The sequence below is a fragment of the Benincasa hispida genome, chromosome 3 (genome assembly GCF_027475165.1).
Source record: "Benincasa hispida cultivar pf3 chromosome 3, pf3_genome.v1.1, whole genome shotgun sequence".
Lineage (NCBI taxonomy): Eukaryota > Viridiplantae > Streptophyta > Magnoliopsida > Cucurbitales > Cucurbitaceae > Benincasa > Benincasa hispida.
The window spans coordinates 72,257,065-72,277,971 of record NC_143480.1 but is presented as its reverse complement, the minus strand read 5'-3'; positions in this window follow the sequence as shown (position 1 = coordinate 72,277,971).

The following is a 20,907-nucleotide window of genomic DNA, read 5'->3' as shown; positions in this document are numbered from 1 at the left end:
TAGGCAACTTATTTAAAAAGCTCAATACTCGAGTCCAAAACTAAAAGAAAAAAATAAATAAATAATTGACCAAACTCTAGACTAGAATCATCTAATCTTCATATTCACATTTGAGTTCTCACAAAGTCCATCAAAATATAAACCATTTTGATATCTTCAACAATAAGTTCTATATCTTCAACAATAAGTTCTTCTTTATCTTCATAATTCTCTCTCTAATCTTCTTCTTCTTCTTTACAATATGAGTCACTTTTCTATTACATTTTATTAACTATTGTACTTCAGCATCTTAGATGTTGCTTTTTTTTTATTGTATTTCAGTGTTTGTATTCTATTTTGTGCTACTGTTATTAACTTGTATGCTAAATTTATCTATATCCTAGATTTTTTAAAAGAAAAAAAATGTATCTTCAACGTATCAATATCTTCGCTTTTTAGAAATATATATATGAAAAATATATATATAAATGACGCATCCTTAGACGTATCCGTATCTTAGATTTTTAGAAATTAACGAATCGTCGTATCCGATCATATCCATATCGTGCAGTCGTATCTGTATCTGTGCTTCATAGTAAATTAATTCATTCCCTTTAAAACATTTTTATTATCTTTTTACTTTTTTTTATTTTTTCTTTTTTTGTAAGTAAGAACAAATAGGGGTAAAATTTGATCCTTTGAACTCAAGAGATACAAGTAGGTACTTTTATTAACTTTACTAGAATAACCTAGTATTCATGATTCACCAACATGTAGACTTTACGTACGGGTATTTATGGTTCAATTCAGTTTGGTTATCGAACCAAAATTTTTTTAAAAGATTATTTATAAAACCAAACCGAATCACTTGTTCAATTTGAATCAAACAACATATATTCGATTTGGTTTGATTCGGTTTTCAATTTTACTTTATTAAAAAAAATTGAAATGGAGAGGGGGATGACTTCGAGCGAGATGGGATTAGGAACTAAAAGAAAAATGAGGGATTCATAAGGGTCAGTGTGACGTCCCAAATTTTCAGATAATTGTTGTTTAAATATTTGATTATTTTGGATTTTGATGATAATTGAGTCAGTTGGTTAAGACAACTAAATTTGAGTTTTGTTCTTTCAAAAAAAATTATTATTATTATGGGATAATTCAATTTGAAAATTTAGGGATTAAAAGATCACGGGTTTTGAATGTGTGTGTGTGAATTGGTTAATTAGGAGGAGACTTGGAAAAGATTGAGTAAAATGTTTAGTTTTCTTTTTTAGGGAATGTGAAAGGAAGGAAGGAAAAAAAATCAATATATAATATATGTGGGTATTCACATGTGGAATAAGGGTTTTTTGAAAAGGAAATTATATTTTTATAGGTATTTGGGGCTCCTTGAGATTCGTAGCGATTGGAGAAGTTGTTATGAAGGCTATGGTGGGGCAACTAAAGAGCATCATGGCAGAATGGATAGCTTAGCATGTTTAATCCCAGCAGATACCACCCTTGTAGGTTTCGATGCCACAAGTTCAGAATCAGGATCAGGTATCGAACCAAGTTGTGGCAGGTCTTTTAGAAGAGGCTAAGCACTTACAAGACTTCAAGAAATATGACACTCCGAAATTCAATGGGTCACTGAAAGACCCTACTAAGGCGAAGTTGTAGTTGTTTTCCTTATAAGGTATCTTCCAGTATATGAAGTGCCATGAAGAACAGAACTGCAGTGTGTCAACTTTTGTTATCGTCGATAACGCTAAGTGTTGGTGGTTTAGCAGAGAGGATGATAGATGCTAATAGGGGCAAGCAACGTGAGACCAATTCAAGGAGCAATTTTACGAAAAGTACTTATCTGCCCACTGAGATACAACAAGCCGATCAAACTTATGAACCTAAAGTAAGAGACCATGACGGTGGAAGAGTATAAGGAGAAGTTCAATAGGTTGTCTTATTTTGCCCTCAACTTGGTGTCTACTGAAGCAAAAAGTGCTGAGAGATTTGTTCAAGGACTTTTAGATGGGGTGCAAGGCATCGTACAAGGGTTTGAGCCGACTACCTATGCAGCAGCATTCCATGTGACAGCGCAAATAGGTTGTGTTGGGGTTGATGCCCTAAATCTCGTAGGGTCCTATAGTTTGTAAACACTTGTATGAACAAACATTCTGTGATTTATAATATAAGATATTTTATTCACTTTTGTCTATGAAATATATGATATTTTAGTTGCATTAACCACAAACCAATAAACTAAGATCTATGGTTATCAGTGTAACTTAAACATGTATGTAGAGATATATAAGTGGATCGTGTTTAAGTGATAACCTAAATGGTTTGTAGTATATGGATAAGGCTGGGTACCTTATCCTAGTGACACTACGAGTATGGCCCGCTTTGTAGCCGTCAAGAACATCTTCAAGTATCTTCGGAGAACGAGGAACTACATGCTTATGTATGGTTCTAAGGATTTGATCCTTACATGATACACTTACTCTGATTTTCAGACTACTAGGGATTCTAGAAAATCCACTTCAGGATCAGTGTTCACTCTTAATGGAGAAGCTATGGTTTGGTGAAGCACCAAGCAGGGGTGCACTGCGGACTATACCATGGAGGCCGAGTATGTAGTAGCTTGTGAAGCTGCTCCAGGTGAACAGTTCACCGATCATCTGATCTATACTAATTTCAACGAGGACCACTCAATAATATTAGATAAGAAGTCCGTTTGGCTCAGAAAATTCCTGACTAATCTGGAAGTTATTCCAGACATGTCTAAGCCCATCATACTTTATTGTGATAATAGCGATGCTGTGGCGAATTCTCGTGAGCCTCGGAGTCATAAGCACGGAAGCACATTGAGTGGAAATACCATCTCATCCGAGAGATTATGCATCAAGGGGACGTGATTGTCACGAAGATAACTTCGGAGCATAACATTGTTGATCTGTTTATGAAGGCCCTCGCGGCTATAGTGTTTGAGGGTCACCTGCAGAGTATGGGTCTATGGAACAGACCACAGCTGAACTAGGGCAAGTGGGAGATTTTGTACTGGGCTTGTTTATGCCCTAGTTTATTGTTTTGTGTACTTGTAATTTGATTATCTTGTACACTCCACTAGCTCTAGAACAAGTAGGAGATTGTTGGGGTTGATGCCCTAAATCTCGTAAGGTCCTGTAGCTTGTAAACACTTGTATGAACAAATATTCTGTTATTTATAATATATGATATTTTATTCACTTCTGTCAATGAAATATATAGTATTCTAGTTGCATCAACCACAAACCAATAAACTAAGATCCATGGTTATCGTTGTAACTTAAACATGTATGTAAAGACATACAAGTGGATCGTGTTTAAGTGATTACCTAAATGGTCTATAGTATATGGATAAGGTTGGGTACCTTATTCCCGTGACACTACAAGTATGACCCACTTTGTAGGTGTTACAACTGTTGTAAAGTGCTACAAATGTTCTGATCCTGATCATTCATGTATTAGACATGCAAATGAGGATATTCTATATAAAGGAGTTTGTATAAGACTGGACCACAAGATGTTTAGTCTTGTTATATAATGTCGTTCATAATTGAGACTTTCATTTCACTAGGATGACCATAGGTAACATGACCTTAATCTTGAGTGAGTTGTGAACTCCTGCCTATAAAGGTAGTCCTTTGATTTGCATGAGCGAGAGTGGCCAGATCGCCGATCCAACAAGCCTACCATTTCGAGGATTCGTCTGATTGAGGAGTTGGGAACTCAGCTATACAAGATGGAATTCACTCCATCCTTGAAGCAGGGGTAAGTAAATAAATTGCTCCCTTAAGGGTTGATTTCGGGTCTTGAACAATGTAGTGTTACACCCTCTCTTAGCTAGAGAGGGGTTTAGTCATAGTGGGACTATGATCTATTGTTCATTAGAGGGATCAGTGGTACTTAAGAAGTTAGATGGGGCACAATGGTAATTTGGTCTAGATGTACTTACGAGCGATTTGTGAAGGGTCATCGTACTATTGATTGGTTATATTTAATGGACATAGAAATATATCTGTAATGCGAAGAGTGCAGTTGCCGTTCTTTAGTGGAGTGTCCAACAGTTAATGGATGGTGGATAATGTGATTAAAGAGTTTAATAAGTTATTCACGTACTGTTGGAGCTTTAAGCTATAGGTCCATAAGGTCTCCTTGGTAGCCCAATGGATTTAAGTTGAGAATCAATTTTTGGAATAATTTGAAATGTCCAAATTAATAAGAGAGAATTTAATTATATGTGATATAATTAAGTTAATTCAATTATATATGATATAATGTATTTGATACATTATTGTTTAATTGGATGAACAAATATTTGAATATGATTCAAATATATATTCTATGAATAAGATTCATTGTTATTAAGTTTAATATAAATATGATTTATATTAAAGGCCATAAAATAGAGAAAAATAACTATGGTTCATATATTGTATATGATGCAATATTAAACCTATAGGTTATAAATATAATATGATAAGTTAGTTATCATATTTATTTATATTTATTAATTATTTAATAATTAACTCATTTTTCTCCATAACCACCCTTAGTGAGTAGTTATTTAGTTTTGTGGCAAAAATTGGGATAAATGAAATTTGTTTCATAATTCCAGTGAGAGACATGATTTACGATCGAGTTGTTACACGATTACTTGAGAGACTAAACGATCAAGTAGGAAGTCTATGCGATAGATTAGTTCATCTACACGATAGTGTTGTTCACTACACGGTCGTCTTCCTCCTTCAAATTCCAAACTTCCCTCTAACCAAAATTAGCCAGAGCCCACCACTCTTGGATTCTCACACCGAGAATACCAAAATCACTAAGTGGTAGTGTCCCGGTTGGTTTAAGGATCGAGTTGCTGCTTGCTGCTTGTTCGAGGGAGTTCGTGACTTATTCGAGACGTTCATGAACAAATACATTCGAAGAATTAACTTGAAGAATGGTTTTTTAAAGGTATAATCTCTAAACTTTGTTTTTAATTTAGAAAGCATGTTGTAATTTTGTTTCTAATGCATAATCTGTTTTGTTGACTGTAAATGTATGCGTTCAATCACAATGAAATTTGGATGATCCGCTTCCGCTCAAAGGTTCTCTGTAAATAGAGTTCCTTCAGGTTGCCCATCGAGGTTTTATTTTTTGAAGTCTTTGGTAGTAGAACCCACCTTGGGTCAGAAGAGAAAAGTAGACCAGAGAGCTTCAAAGCCTCCATAAAAAAGCTAGAACATAGACAGGCCACTGGGACATATTAAGCAGAAAGCTTCTAATTTATGAAGGTTCTGGAGGGATAGGTCTGTGTGCAAATCGTTTAGGAAGTGTCATTAGAGGTATTGTTTGATCGGTAAAGGGACTTGCTTCAGGTGTAAGCAGGTAGGACATACAATCGATCAATGCTCTAGTGGTAGTTTTGGAGGTGGTAGGAGCTGACCTCTGAATTCGCAGTAGGAGAATTTAAATTGACAGCAATAACAGGGTCGAGGTTATGCTACGACTCGGTGCGAGGCAGATAAGTTAGACTCAGTGGTGATAGATGCACTACCTATTTTGGGACATTATGCTCTTGTATTGTTTGACTTTGGATCGATGCATTTGTTCATATCATTTGTGTTTGTGAAGCATGCTAGTATAGAATTAGAGCCGTTGCGTTGTGTGTTGTCACTTTCTACTCTAACTAGAGATGTTATTCATGTGACACAGAGGGCAAAAGCATGTTAGCTTGAAATAGTAGAGCATATGTTAGATGTGACTTTGTTAGTCCTACATATGACAAATTTCAATGTTATTTTAGGCATGGATTGGTTGGCTGCCAACCATGCCATCATAGATTGTTTTCATTAAGAAGTTATCTTTAGCTCACTTGCGGGAGCTAACTTTAAGTTTAGAGGAGCTAAGATTGAGGCTTCGCCTAGGGTAATCTCTGTTGGGATTAGTGTCTTAATTCTCTCGGTGTCTCGTTGTTTGTAATGGTACACATTGTTTTATGAATAAAATAACGGTTATATCATTCTGACATTTACTCATATCCAATAAACAAAGCTCCATGGTTATCTTATGTAAACTTAAGCATGTATATGTGATATACAAGTGGATTATGTCTTAAGTAATAACCTAAATAGGTTAGTAGTATAAGGATTAAGGTGGGATACCTGATCCTTATGACACTACGGATACAACCCGCTTTGTAGAGGTTTGCAAGTGTTGTAAACTACTACAGATGGTAGATCTTGACCATTCATGTGGAAACATACGAAAGGAGGTGTCTTATACAAAGAGTTTGTATAAGACCAGACCACGAGATGACTAGACTCTGTATATAACGCCGTTGATACTAGAGACTTACATCTCACCTAAACGACCATAGGTGACATGACCTCAATCCTGAGTGTTTTGGGAACTCTTGCCTTTGAGGGCGGTCCTTTGAATAGTATGGGTGAGAGTGGCCAAATTGCCAACTCAACATACTTACCTTTTTAGGGACTTGTCTGATCTGGGAGTTGGAAACTCAATACACAAGATGAAATTCACTCATTTCCTAAAGTAGGGATAAGTAGAGAGATTGCTCCCTTAAGGGCTGATTTCGAGGCTTGAACATAGTGGCCACAGCTTCTCTTTGGAAGAGAGGACTCAGTCATAGTAGGATAGGACTATGACTTATGTTCATTAGGTATTAGTGGTACATAAAGAGTTAGATGTAACTATAAGGGCATAACGGTTATTGGCCGAGCTGTACTTATTAGCGATCTGTGAAGGGTTGTCGCACTGTTGATTGGTTAAGATGGACACATAATATATCTATAGTAAGGAGAGTTTAGTTGTCGATCTTTAGTAGAGTGTCTAGCAGTTAACGGATGGTGGATCCTGTGACTAAAGAGTTTAGTCAGTTATTCACGTACAGTTGGAGCTTCGAGCTACAAGTCCATAACATCCTCTTGGTAGCTCAATGGATTCAGTTGAGGATCAGTTCTTGGTGTTGATTTGAAATGTTCAAATTGACAAGAGGAAATTCGATTATATATGATATGATCGGTATGATGTATGAGATACATCTAGTGGAGATTAATGTAAATGAGATTTACATTAAGTACCATGGAATAGAAAAAGAGTTATGGTTTATATGTTTCATGAGATGAAATATTAGAACTATAGGTTGTAAATATAGCATGATAAGTTGGTTATCATTTATATTTATAATAATATTAATTATTGGATAATTAGCTCTTTTTCTCTAATAACCAATTGAGTGGGAGGTTATTGGTGGTTTCATGGTAACCATGAGATAAAAGAAAAAATGTTTTCCTAATTTTAGTAAGCTTGAGATTTTGTGAATTGGAGATTCCCTCTCTCGAAAATATTCTCATGGAAGTTATCAAGTAAATAGGATTTACTAAGTGATAGCTTGGATAAGGTAAACGATTGTGGAGTGTTTGTAGGCAACAGACACTTAGCTAAGTAACGAGCTAAACGATCGCATAGCTTTTCCTAAACGATTGGGCCTCGACCTATACGATAGGTTCTGCGATCTCCCACTTGCTCAATTCTTTACACGATTGTTGTTTCCTCCGTCTTTTGCCTCAAACCAAGTCCACACAGAGCCCACCCTCTAGATTCTCACACCGAGAATACCAAGGTAGCCTTCTTGGTGGTGTCATACTCAACTCGACATTGTCGAGGTTCTGTAGGGGCCGTTCGTGTTGTTCGGGTTGTTCGTGACTAAGGCGATCATTAAGTTCGAGTGCACGATGTTCGTGCAGTGTAGCGATCGTGTTGGACAAGCATTCAGGTGTTGCTGTGTTCGAGCGTTTCTGATCAAGGAGCTTGGTGATGAGTCTACAAAAGTATGTAGCATTTCTCCTTGATCTTTTGTATTATCATGCTGTAATTTCTGTATTGAATGCATAACTGTATGTTTCTGTTTATGAATGTAATTGTAAAGTTCATATATGATTGTAATTTGGAATGATCTTTCCACTGCTCAAAGAAATCCTTGTGTTAGATTTCCTTCAGTCTCAACTTTAAAAGCTAGAAAGATGGTTAGCCAGGGTGCTTGGGGCCCTTTGGCTAGTGCAGTTGATATTAGAGAACCTAAGATCACCTTATCGTTTGAGCCAGTTGCGAGGAAGTACCTGGATGTTTTTCCAAATGATTTCTCATGCTTGCCACCATGCAAAGAGATAAAATTCACTATTGAGTTAGAACTAGGCACCACTTCGATCTTTAAAGCTCTCTATAGAATGGCTCTAGCAGAATTGAAAAAGCTTAAGATCCAATTGCAAGAGCTGCTTAACATCTGTGTCACCTTGGGGTGCACCAGTGTTGTTCGTGAAGAAAAAGGATGGTTTATTACACCTGTGTATAGACTACAAAGAATTGAATAAGGTAACCATCAAAAATAAATATTTGTTCTCCTGAATTGACGACTTGTTTGATCAGTTATAAGGAGCTATAGTAATCTCCAAGATTGACCTCCGATCAGGTGACCACCAACTGAGGATAAAGAACATCAATATCTCTAAGACTGTATTCCGTTTTAGATATAAACATTATGAGTTCATTATAATGTTGTTTGGTTTGACCAATGCTCCTTCAGTGTTCATGGACTTGATGAACAGAGTGTTCAAGGATTTCCTTGACACCTTTGTGATAGTTTTCATCGATGACATCTTAATCTACTCCAGGACAGAGACAGAGTCTTGAGAGCATCTTCGGAAAGTCCTAGAAACTCTGAGGGAGAATAAGTTGTATGCTAAATTCTCCAAGTGTGAATTCTGGCTGTGGCACGTGTCCTATCTTAGGCATGTAGTGTCGAAGGAGGGAGTAACGGTGGTCCCCAAAAAAATCGAGGTAGTTACGAGTTGGCCTCGTCCCACCACAGTCATTGAAGTGCGCATTTTTTTGGGGTTAGCATGTTATTATCATCAGTTTGTAAAGGATTTCTCTCGCATAGCCACTTCTTTGACCCAGTTGATCTGAACAGGAGTTTCTTTTGCTTGGGGTAAAGCTTGTGAGGACATTTTTCAGAATCTAAAGCAGAAGCTTGTAACTGCACTGTTTCTTATAGTACTTGATAGTTCAGGGAGTTTGTGATTTATAGTGATGCTTTTATGAAAGGACTAGGATGTGTGCTTATGTGCCTCCTGTAATTGAAGAACCATAAACAAAATTACTCATGACTTAGAATTGGTAGCTGTAGTTTTTGCTTTAAAGATCTGGAGGCACTATCTGTACGTAGAGAAGATACAAATTTTCACAGACCACAAGAGTTTGAAGTATTTCTTCACTTAAAAGGAGTTAAATATAAGGCAGCACAAATGACTGGAGTTAGTGAAGGATTTTAATTATGAGACATGTATCACGCAGGCAAAGCAAATATAGTGATAGATGCTTTTAGTAGAAAAACAACCCATTCAGCAACTCTAATTACTTGACAGACTCATCTATGCAAGAATTTTAAACGAGCTAAGATTGTTGTAGCAATTGGGGAAGTCACTTCATAGTTGGCACAGTTGACAATACAACCAACCTTGAGACGGAGAATCATTGATGCTCAATAGGGTGATCCTTACCTTGTTGAGAAATTCCATCAAGTAGAGACAAGATGGGATAGTGAGTTCTCAGTATCCCCAGATAATGGTCTTCAATACCAGGGGCACTTATGTGTGCCTGCAGACAGTGATATTAAGAATGAGGTATTGACAGAAGCTCATAACTCCCTTTTTTCGATACATCCTAGCACCATCAAGATGTATCAGGACCTGAAATGGTATTATTGGTGGTATGATATAAAAAAGGAGGCAACTAAGCTTGTTAGTAAATGTTTGGTGTGTCAGCAAGTGAAAGCTCCAAGATAGAGGCCGTCAGGCTTGTTGAAACCCCTAAGTGTACCAGAATGGAAGTGGGAGCTTATATCTATGGACTTCAATGTAGGCTTGCCAAGAACAGCAAAGGGTTATATAGTGATATGGGTTATAATGGATGTTTAAGCTAGCGCACTTTATTAATAAGTGGAAGTAGCTGTATAAAAAAGAGGTGGTGAGATTACACGGGGTGCCAGTGTCTATTGTATTTGACAGAGACCCTCGTTTTACATCTAACTTTTGGAAGAGCCTCTAGACAGTGTTGGGTACTCGGTTAGAATTTTGTACAAATTTTCACCTCATACTGATGGTCAAACGAAGTCCTTGAACCAAACATTGGAGAATATGTTGTGTGCATGTGCATTGGAATTTTCAAGGAGTTAGTACTCTCACCTGTATTTGATGAAGTTTGCCTATAATAATAGTTATCTGGCCACTATCGGTATAATGCCATTTGAAGCCCTGTATGGGAAGAGTTTCGGGTCTCCTGTTTGTTAAGATGAGGTTGGTGAACGAAAGCTACTAGGAAATGAGCTGGTGCAGGTTACTAATGAGACAATACAGAAAATTAGAGCTCGGATGCAAACATCACAGAGTAGACAAAAAAGTTACATCGATGTTAGGCGTAAAGACTTGGAGTTTAAAGCGGGTGAGAAAGTATTCCTGAAAGTGGCACCTATGAAAGATGTTCTAAGGTTTGAGAGAAATAGGAAGCTAAATCCACGTTTCATGGGACCATTTGAGATCTTGGAGCGGATCGACCCCATGGCTTATCATTTGGCCTTGTCGCCATCCCTTTCTGTAATTCATAATGCCTTTCATGTCTCGATATTAAGGAAGTATCTGACAAACCCATCTCATGTGGTAGATTTCGAGCCCTTACAGTTGAATGAGAACTTAAGTTATGAAGAGAAGCCTATAAAAATCCTTATAAGGGAAGTGGAAGTTTTACACAGCAGGGAGATAGTGCTAGTGAAAGTCTTATGGCAGAAGCATCAGTTTGAGGAGGCAACATGGGAACATGAGGACAAGATGAGAGCACAGTACCTAGAGCTTTTCCAATATTAGAACTTTCAAAGACGAAAATTTCTTAAGGAGGGGAGAATGTGACGTCCCAAATTTTCAAGTAATTGTTGTTTATATATTTGGGTATTTTGGACTTTGAGAATAATTGAGTTAATCGGTAAGTATGACTAAATTTGGGTTTTGTTCTTTTTAAAATAATTTAATTATTATGGGATAATTCAATTCAAAATTGTAGGGAATAATAAATCACGTGTTTTTGGATGTATGGGTGTGGATGGTTAATTAGGAGGAGACTTGGAAAAGATTGGGTAAATGTTTGGATTTTTTTAGGGAATGTGAGAGGGAGAAAGGAAAAAAGTTAATTAATATATAATATATGTAGGTATTCACAAGGAATTGGGGTTTTTGAAAAGGAAATTATATTTATATAGGTGTTTAGGGCTCCTTGGGATTCGTGCCAAAGGAAAAAAAAGGGAAAACAAGATTTTTACCTCATTCTTCTTCGTTTCATGATTTTTACCTCATTCTTCTTCGTTTCATGCCGATGGACCCCCCATTTTTTCAGTTTCGTCTATTCTCACTACCACCCAAGGCCGCACATGGAGCTACTACCACTGAGTCCATGCCAGCTGCGCGATGCCCTTGTCTAAGCCATCAGACATCCACATTGTGCTTTTCTGCCAGCCGTGCAACCTCTTCCAACCGTCATTCTCCATTGTCAGCCTAGTCCAATCATTCGCTCGTCGGATTCTCGTTTGGGTAAGATCTAGGACGTTTTAGGTCTATCCTTGTTAGATTCTTCAATGAGCTATACCCATAATGTTTTAAAGTTCAGATCAAAGTTTCGAGGTGTTTATCAACTTGTAGCAAATTCGGTGGTGAATTTGAGCGATTTTAGCTTACTTTATGGGTAAGGTGTTGTGGATTTAGATGTGGGTTCATTTAGTCTTGAATACCCCCCGAGATATGACTTCGATTTTTGGTTGCATAATGACTTAAGAGGCTGATTTTGGTGATTTTTGACACTTTCAAGTTGGACACCTTAAGGTGGGTATTGGGTTTTTAATAAACCTCGCCTTGGGTAAGTGTTGTGGTTTGAGGGCTTTTTGAATGGTTGTGAGTTTTGAGTTTTATGGGAACTTATCTTGATTGTAGTTTTTTTTAGGGATTTGATTCAAAATCCAAGCTAGGCTAAGAGGAAGATTACTTCACTTCTTTTTGGGCATACAACTTGAGGTAAGCTACTTACTGCCGGTTCATCCTTGAACCCAAGTTGGTGTAAAGTTTGTGATTGTATTTTGTAGGATTGATTGACATGTCATGGCTTGCTATATTGGACTGTTGAGAGGGTTATGGAGGCCTATGTTTATACCATGGAAACTATGACATTATGTAAATGTTGTGTTCGATTGATGGACTATTGGATTGTTCTAAAAATTCTTAAGCATGATTTAAGATTATGATTGTATGCTTATGACTATGATAGACTGATAGTGATTGTAGTGCTCCTCTCAAGCTATGTACATCACATATTATAAGCCTCGAGTTCACATATTATGTCTATGTTTTGGTGTTCCCTTGGGATCACCACTTATGCTTATGACTGTGACCCTCTAGGATCATTATCTATGAAAGCGTGTCTTCGGGTTTGCCACTTATTCTTACACCTATGCCTATGCCTACGCACGATGTGCACTTTGTTGGTTTAGGAAAGCTAATAGCGGAATAATTCAAGATCATTAAGCACTCTAATTCATTAATTTTAACATGAAAGTAAACATGCTCATCAAATGAAAAAGAGGGTTTCAGAATAACACACCTTTGAAGACCTTAATCCATGAAATTAACTGCAATCTCCTCAGCTACAAGGTGTAGACCACCAATAGATTTTCTCTATGATTATTTAGGACCTTAGATTGAGTTGTGGGACTCAAAATGAGTTGAAATTAAGGAAGAATTTGAGAGGAGAATGTGGCTTTTTGCATAAACTTGAAGAATTTCTTCTTCAATCTCTAAAACAAAAAATTGCAGCTTTTGCATGCTCAATTCTCAGCTCAATCTTGTGTGTTTTATTCATCTTCAGTATGCTAAGAGTCTTCATCAAATGAAGACACCACCTACTTCACCAACTTAGGTGAATTTAAGTGGAATGCAAGGTGTTTTGAAATGGAAAAATCCCACTTTTAGTGCGTTTCACCAAAATCCATTTTTTCTCTTTAAAAATGAAATTTATGTTTAAAAAAACTAATTTTAGTTTTAATTCTTTTAATTAAACTAAAATTTTATTAATTTTACAAAATTAATTCAATAATTAATTTTCAAATAAAAATAATTAATTAAACTATTTAATTAATTTTATTAATTTACTATTAAGTATTAAATTAATTAAACACTAATTCCACTACCATGAATCCCTATTCATGTATTTGATATTTAATTTGAATTTAAATATCAACCAATTCTCCAATTCGTTTAATTCGGTAACTAAACATGTAATTATATCACATATAGTTACTAATTCCCTTAATTTGAATTTGAACATTTCAAATTCACTCATCACACTATTGTAAGGTTTATTCCATTTGTGAGCTAGTAAGGGGACCTAATGGACCTACAAATCATGAGTTCCAACGATCCGAGATTAATAAGCTAAACTCTTTAACCTAATTAACCACCATTCGTTAACGACTGGGTCATTTCAGTAAAGTTTAGTAGTTGCACTCTCATCACTGTAGATATATTGTATCTACTCGATATTGAAGGATCCAATTAAGGATCCTTGAGTGGAAGCAAATCGACCCAAATTTTCTAAATTTCACAGAATATAAATTTTACAGAGAAAGAACATAAATTATGCAATTAGTTAAGAACTGCAACATGCTTATAAAAAAATAACGAAGAAAAAGAAATTGGGTTCAGAACCCTTACCTTTGAAGAAACCAATCTTCATGTGAATTCCCTCGAGCTTCAATTGGGCACTACCACAAAGGTGACCTCGGTATTATCTGGATGAGAATCCAAGAAGAGTGGAGCTCTGACTATTTTGGAGAGATAGACAAAGAGGAGAAGGAAAAGGAAAATCATGAGAATTACAGAAAACTCATCTGTAAAACACATCCAGAAAAAAGGAAAAAATAATCACTCCCTTTGAAAATGCCCACCACTTATGTGATGTGTAAAGAAAAGAAGGGGGAAGGAGTTGCCATTAATTATTTCAAAAAATAATAAAATAAATTAAATTAAATTAAAAAATTAATTTATTTTAATAAATATATATATATCTCACTGTATGTTATATCAAATATAACATATAACCTATAGTTTATATATTGTATCAAATACGATATAACCTATAGTTTTTTTTCTCTCACCAATGGCATTTAATATAAATCACATTTACATTAAGTTTAACAATATGAATCCAATTCATATAATTAATATTTGGATCATATTCAAATATTTATTTCCTCTCATTAATATTATAATGTATCAAATACATTATAGTAATTATATTATATATAATTAATTATTTCAATTAATTTGAACAATTCAAATTCATCCAAAAACTGATTCTCATTAAATCCCATTGAGCTACCGAGGGGGCCTCATGGACTTGTAGCTTGAAGCTCCAATGGTACGTGAACAATTAATTAAACTCTTTAATTAAATTATTTCACAATCGGTTAATTATCGGGAACTCCACTAAAGACCAACAGTTGCACTCTTCGTACTACAGATATATTTTTGTGTCCATTGAATATAACCAATTAACAATATAATAACCCTTCACAAATTACTCGTAAGTACAATTGGGCCAGAATTACCATTTTGTCCCTATAGTTACATTTAACTCCTTAAGTACCACTGATCTCTCTAATGAACAATAAACCATAGTCCAACTATGACCAAACCCCTCTCGGGCCAGGAGAGGTATGACGTCACATGTTTAAGACCCGGAATTAACCCTTAAGGGAACACTTTATCTACTTACCCCAACATTGGGGAAGAAGTGAATTTCTTCTTGTGTAGCTGTGGTCCCAGCTCTCCAATCAGACAAATCCTTAAACTGGTAGGCTTGTTGAGTCGGCAATCTGGCCACTTTCACCCTTACAAATCAAAGGTCCGCCTTCATAGGTAGGAGTTCACAACTCACTCAGGATTCAAGTCATGTTACCTATGGTCATCATAGTGAAATGTAAATCTCTATTATGAACGACGTTATATATAATAAGACTGAACATTTCGTGGTCCGGTCTTATACAAACTCCATTGTATAGAATATCCCTACTCACATGTCTCCACATGAATGATCAGGATTAGATCATTTGTAGCACTTGATAACAATTATAACATCTACAAAGCGGGTCATACTCGTACTGTCACCAGGATAAGGTATCCAACCTTATCCATCTACTATAGACCATTTAGGTTATCATTTAAACATGATCCACCCGTATGTCTCTACATACATGTTTAAGCTACAAGATAACCTTGAATCTTAGTTTATTGGTTTATGGTTAATGCAACTAAAAAAAAAAATATATATTTTATTACATAAATAAAATGTTTGTACAATATAATTATAAACTATAGGATCTTACGAGATTTAGGACATCAACCTCAACAGATATAACCATCATTAGTAAGTTAACCCTTCACAGATTTTTCGTAATAACGGTTGGGTCAATTGTTATTTTACCCCCATGATTACCTCTTATTTCTTAAGTTTCACTGATCATCTAATGAACTAAAAATAGTGCAAAAAAATTGGAAGTACAAAGTGAGTTAGAGAAGAAAACCCTTGTTGCCCTTTCTATAGCCTCCATGGGCTAGGGTTTATTTTAGACTTGACGACAAGCAAATCATCGAATATTGATGGTGAAATCACGAGAAAATCTTTCCAAAAATGGCCAAATTCATATTGTCACGAATTTGGAAAGCTTGTATTGTTGTACAAGATTCAATTGAAATCCATTTATAATCATGTTGATTTCTAACCCCCCGCCCTCCCTCTTTTTTTTCTAAATAGAAGGATAAACTCCAATTTCTAGATTTAAAACATGCTACAACTATAATTCCTCGACTTCACTAGATTTTTACTAATAATTAAAGCCAAAAGTATGTAAAAACTAAGCAATGACTTAATTTAGAAACTTAATCAACCCAAAAAAATAAGACTTAATCATGTCAAGAGTTTATTTGCTTGTATTTCAGGATTCGAGCCATTAAAACAATAATGACGATTCAGACAAGAAATATGGTTAAACAAAGCCCAAAGGAACACTTTGGAGCTAAAGAGAGAGGAGGGAGTGCTACAAGAAGAATTCCTAAGAGGATAGCGTTGAGATGTTATCCAGAGCGTCCAAACACTAGAAATATAATCATAATAATAATCAAGCCATGGGACCGGAGGAGATGTCTTCTAGACACTCTGGACCCATTTGATAACGTTCTTGTTTTCTGTTTTCTTTTCTTGTTTCCTATTTCTTTTTTTACAACAGAAATAAAAATTTATTTGATAACCATTTCTTGTTTCTTATTTTTTTCCTTTTGTTTTTCTCTTTTTTTTTAACAATATAATATAAAAAAAATATATGTCATACATTAAACATAAAAAAAGATATTATCAAAAGTTTATGTCAATACAAGTAAGTCCTGATGAAAATTAAATATAATAACAAATTGTATCCTATTTTTCATATATTGCCCAAATTTGATCAACATTGTCATCTTTAACTCGATCCATTTGTCTTGAATGATGTCAAGTCAAATCCAACTTAATTATATTATTATGTAAATGTCGTGGTTGTAAAATTTTAAAGTTAAACTAAATGAATGTCTTAGTCGGTAAAATTTATATATATGGTAAAAAAAGTCTACCCAATTTTAGATATACTAAAATATTAGAATTAAGATAATATATAAACATGCATATTGCAAAATTTAATAATCAAAAAGTTGAAATATAAAAAAAAAAAAAAATAGTATACACATTGAAAATTAAAGTAATATATAAATCTATATATGGGAGAATTTTAGAATTCAAAATTAAAATAAAATATAAATATAGTAAAATTATTTTTGTAAATAGAAAAATTAATAAAGAAAATAAATAAAATATAAAAGATGGAAATAAATATAAAAACAAAGAATAAATAAAAGTACATTGAGAATTGAAATTTGAAATATACAAAAATTAACCTACATATTGAAAATTAAAATAATATATAGATCTAGATGTTGGAGAATTTTAAAATTCAAAATTAAAATAAAATATAAAAAATCTGTTATAAAATTAATAAATAGAATAAATAAAATATGAAAGATGGAAATAAATATAAAAGAAAACAAAATAAAAGTGCCAATCTTAGGACTAGAACACACAACCAAGAGATGAAAGGAAATTGTGGACATGCAAAACTTTGAATAAGCCAAGGATGTATTTTACTAAATTAAAGAAACTGTTTAATATAAGACAAAAACAAAAATTGTATTTTCTCAAAGTTTACCATTTTTTAGTAACGTCACTCAAATTTTAGAAACAAGAAACGAGAATGATTATCAAATAAGTCCATTTTTTAAAATGAGAAATAGAAATAGGAAATGAGAACGTTATCAAATGAGCCTAAATTTGTTATTTTCTTATTTTTAATTAAACATGCAAGATTAAGGAAAGATTATTTAAGATAATTGTAAATCCATATATCAATATGATATGCCCAATTTGAAGTATTCATTGAATTAAAGAATTTTGGCCAAGATTCTAAAATCCAATGCATAGAAATTAATTCTACAATCAAGAACGATTTTTTAGCAAATATTCATTCCAGAAAAATCCAGAATTTGAATAAGAAATTATAGAATTTTACAACCTCATACTAAAAAGATTAAGATTTAACGTAAACTAAACTAGAATTACATACTTTAATGAAGTTTTTACAAGATTTGATGAGAGATAAGCATGGATGCTTCAAAAATATGAAAAAAAATCAAAGAAAGAAATGCAGAAAGGTAAGAAAATTGAGAGAAAATCGAGTTTAGATTTGATTTCACACGTAAAATGGCTAAAGTTTCCTTTTATATTTAGGGTGTAACGTTGTAACATTGAGGAGAGCGTTGCAATTCTCTTGTCGATTCAAGACCTCAAGCATTGGAATAAGCTTGAGACAGCATTGCAACTCTGGATAAATTTGGGTGGCACGCGCGTTTCTTCCTTTTTCCATCAAAACTCATAACCTCAGCGTCGCAATGCTACCCTGTTTCATCACCTACTGCTTTTCAGCATTGCACAACAGCATTAGGGTGGGGTTGTGACGCTGCTGGGATGACATTTTCCTAATTTCCTGTGTCTTCTTCAATTTAGTTGACTCCAAGGTGCATTTTAACTCTATTTTAGCTCAAATTTCTCCTAAATGACTCTTTTAACCTTCCGGGATGAATTTACATATACAAATGAATATTTTATGCATAAGAATTGTACAAATTGGATAAAGTTAGGGATAAAAAACTAGCTCTTTTTTAAAGCTATCATCGAGCATGAAGTCTCACATTGTCCACCAATGAAGGAGACTTAAGGATATGTTGACACATGTTCTTCTTCCACTTACTATAAATACTTTCTCCATTCACCATGATATTACCCATGCAAACACCTTCCGAAGGGAGGACCATCCAAGACACCCAAAAACGGAGCATTAATGGAGTCAACATGCAATCAGTGGAAGAAATCAGGATTATTAAACACTTTATTTCATCAATTTTAGCATCTAAGATAGCATGCTCATCAAATAAAATAGGGTTTCATGAAACATACCTTTGAAGAACTTCAAATTCTTCAAGTTCTAGCTTGAATCTTCACTTCAAATGCTTGTAAACCACCACTTGATCTTTCCTATTATTCTCTAGGACCTTAGAAGGTGGATTCCAAAATGAGATGGAATTTGGGAAGGATTGGAGTGGAAAAGCTGTGTTCTTGGTTTTGTTGTTGAAGAACCTTCTTCAACTTTTAATTTCAGGAAAAAAACATCTTGCATGGCCATTATCTCAGTTGAAAAACTAAGCTTTTATTCAAGTTTCTTTAGGCAATCTTGATTGCACATACTCTTGACAACACCTTCTTGAAATTTTAGTGGGAATTGAGTTTGCAAAAATTCAAATGTGGGATAAACCCACTTAAAAATAGAAATTGATTTAAAAATTAATTTTTAATAATTTTTTTAAAAAATAAATTTAATTTAAATTTCTAAAACTTAAATTAAATCAAGAGTTGATTTTATCATTTGAATTTTCATAAAATTCAAATTTCAATTTTAGATAAAATTAATTCAAGAAATTAATTTTAAATAAAATATATTTAATTAATTAATTAATATAATTTAATATCTTATATTAAATTATTAAAACACCAATTCAACAATCATGCTTTCATGAAATTAATATTTTAATTCGAGTTTAAATATTTTCTAATTATCCAATTTCATTTAATTCAATAATTAAACATGTGATTATATCGTATACAATTACTAACTCCCTTAATTTGAATTTGAACGTTTCAAATTTACTCATCACTCTATTCTAAGGTTTAATTCAAAGCTAGCAGGGGACCTAATGAACCTACAGATCATGGGCTCCAATGATCCAAGATTAATTGACGTAACTCTTCAAACCTAATTAATCAACATTCATTAACTATCGGGTCATTCCACTAAAACCCAGTAGTTGCACTCCCCTCACTATAGATATATTTCTGTCTACTTGATTTAACCGTAATGAGTAAGTCGACCCTTCACAGGTTGTTCGTAATAACAGTTGGGTCAAAAACTATTTTACCCCCGAGATTACATCTAGCTTCTTAAGTCCCACTGATCCTCTAATGAACAATTGATTTGTGATTCAATCATCAAACAGAGTCTCTATCGGGCCAATGAGAGGGTGGGGCCATTTGTTCAAGACCTAGAATCAATAGGAGGCTTATTGAGCCGATGCTGTTGAGCCAACCCTCACCTATACAAATCTAAGGATAATCCCGAATAAACAGGAGTTCATAGTTAGATCAGGATTAAGGTCGAGTTACCTAGGCCATCGTTTTAAAACAGTCAGTCTCAAACAGTAAACAACGTTATAAAGTAAGAGTGATTTATTTCTTGGTTCGATCTTATACAAACTCATTGCATAGGATGCCTCCACTCGCATGTCTCCACATGAACGATTCAGGATCACATCATTTGTATTAAATACAAAGTGGGCCGCATCCAATAGTGTTACTAGAATTAAGTACCTAACCTTATTCATATACTATAAACCGTTTTAGTTATTTACTCGAACTTGATTCATTTTATGTCTCCACATAAAGTCCAAGTACTCATGTAATAGCCATGGATCTTAGTTTATTGGATTTAGGTTTTTACAAGTGCAATTTACATATTGAATAACATATTTATTGAATAAACCTCAATAACATCTTTATGTCAAATATAATATGTTTAAATTTACAAACTGCAAGTTTTAAGACATACAACCCAACAAGAATGAGTCTCCTGGTATGAACTTATCTGAAGAGCGTAAGAAAAAAATGACATATCATATACATCTTTTCCTCACTAAGTATCTTCAAGTTGAGGGTCCAAAACTTAGGTAAATTAGGCCATTTATCTAAGTGAATTCCATTTTTCCAATATAACATTTATATTTGATAGTTGTACTATAGTGTTTTAATTCATTAAACACTTTAATAGATTAATATATTATTTCATGCTTGAGTAAAATATTGACTAATTCAATCCCCAAGTCGGTCCTTAGGTAGGGATGTTCCTTTAAGGTCAACTTAGATACCACAATCCTAGACCGAACCTTCCTAGACATAGTTCCCTTATAGGTAATATTTTTTATTAATATTTTATTTTATCATTTTAATCCTATTAAAACAAAACAAAATATTTATTTTAAATCTAATCTCAATAGAAATAAAATTAAAGATTAATTAACTAAATTTTGAACTATTTAAAATATATTAATTAATCTT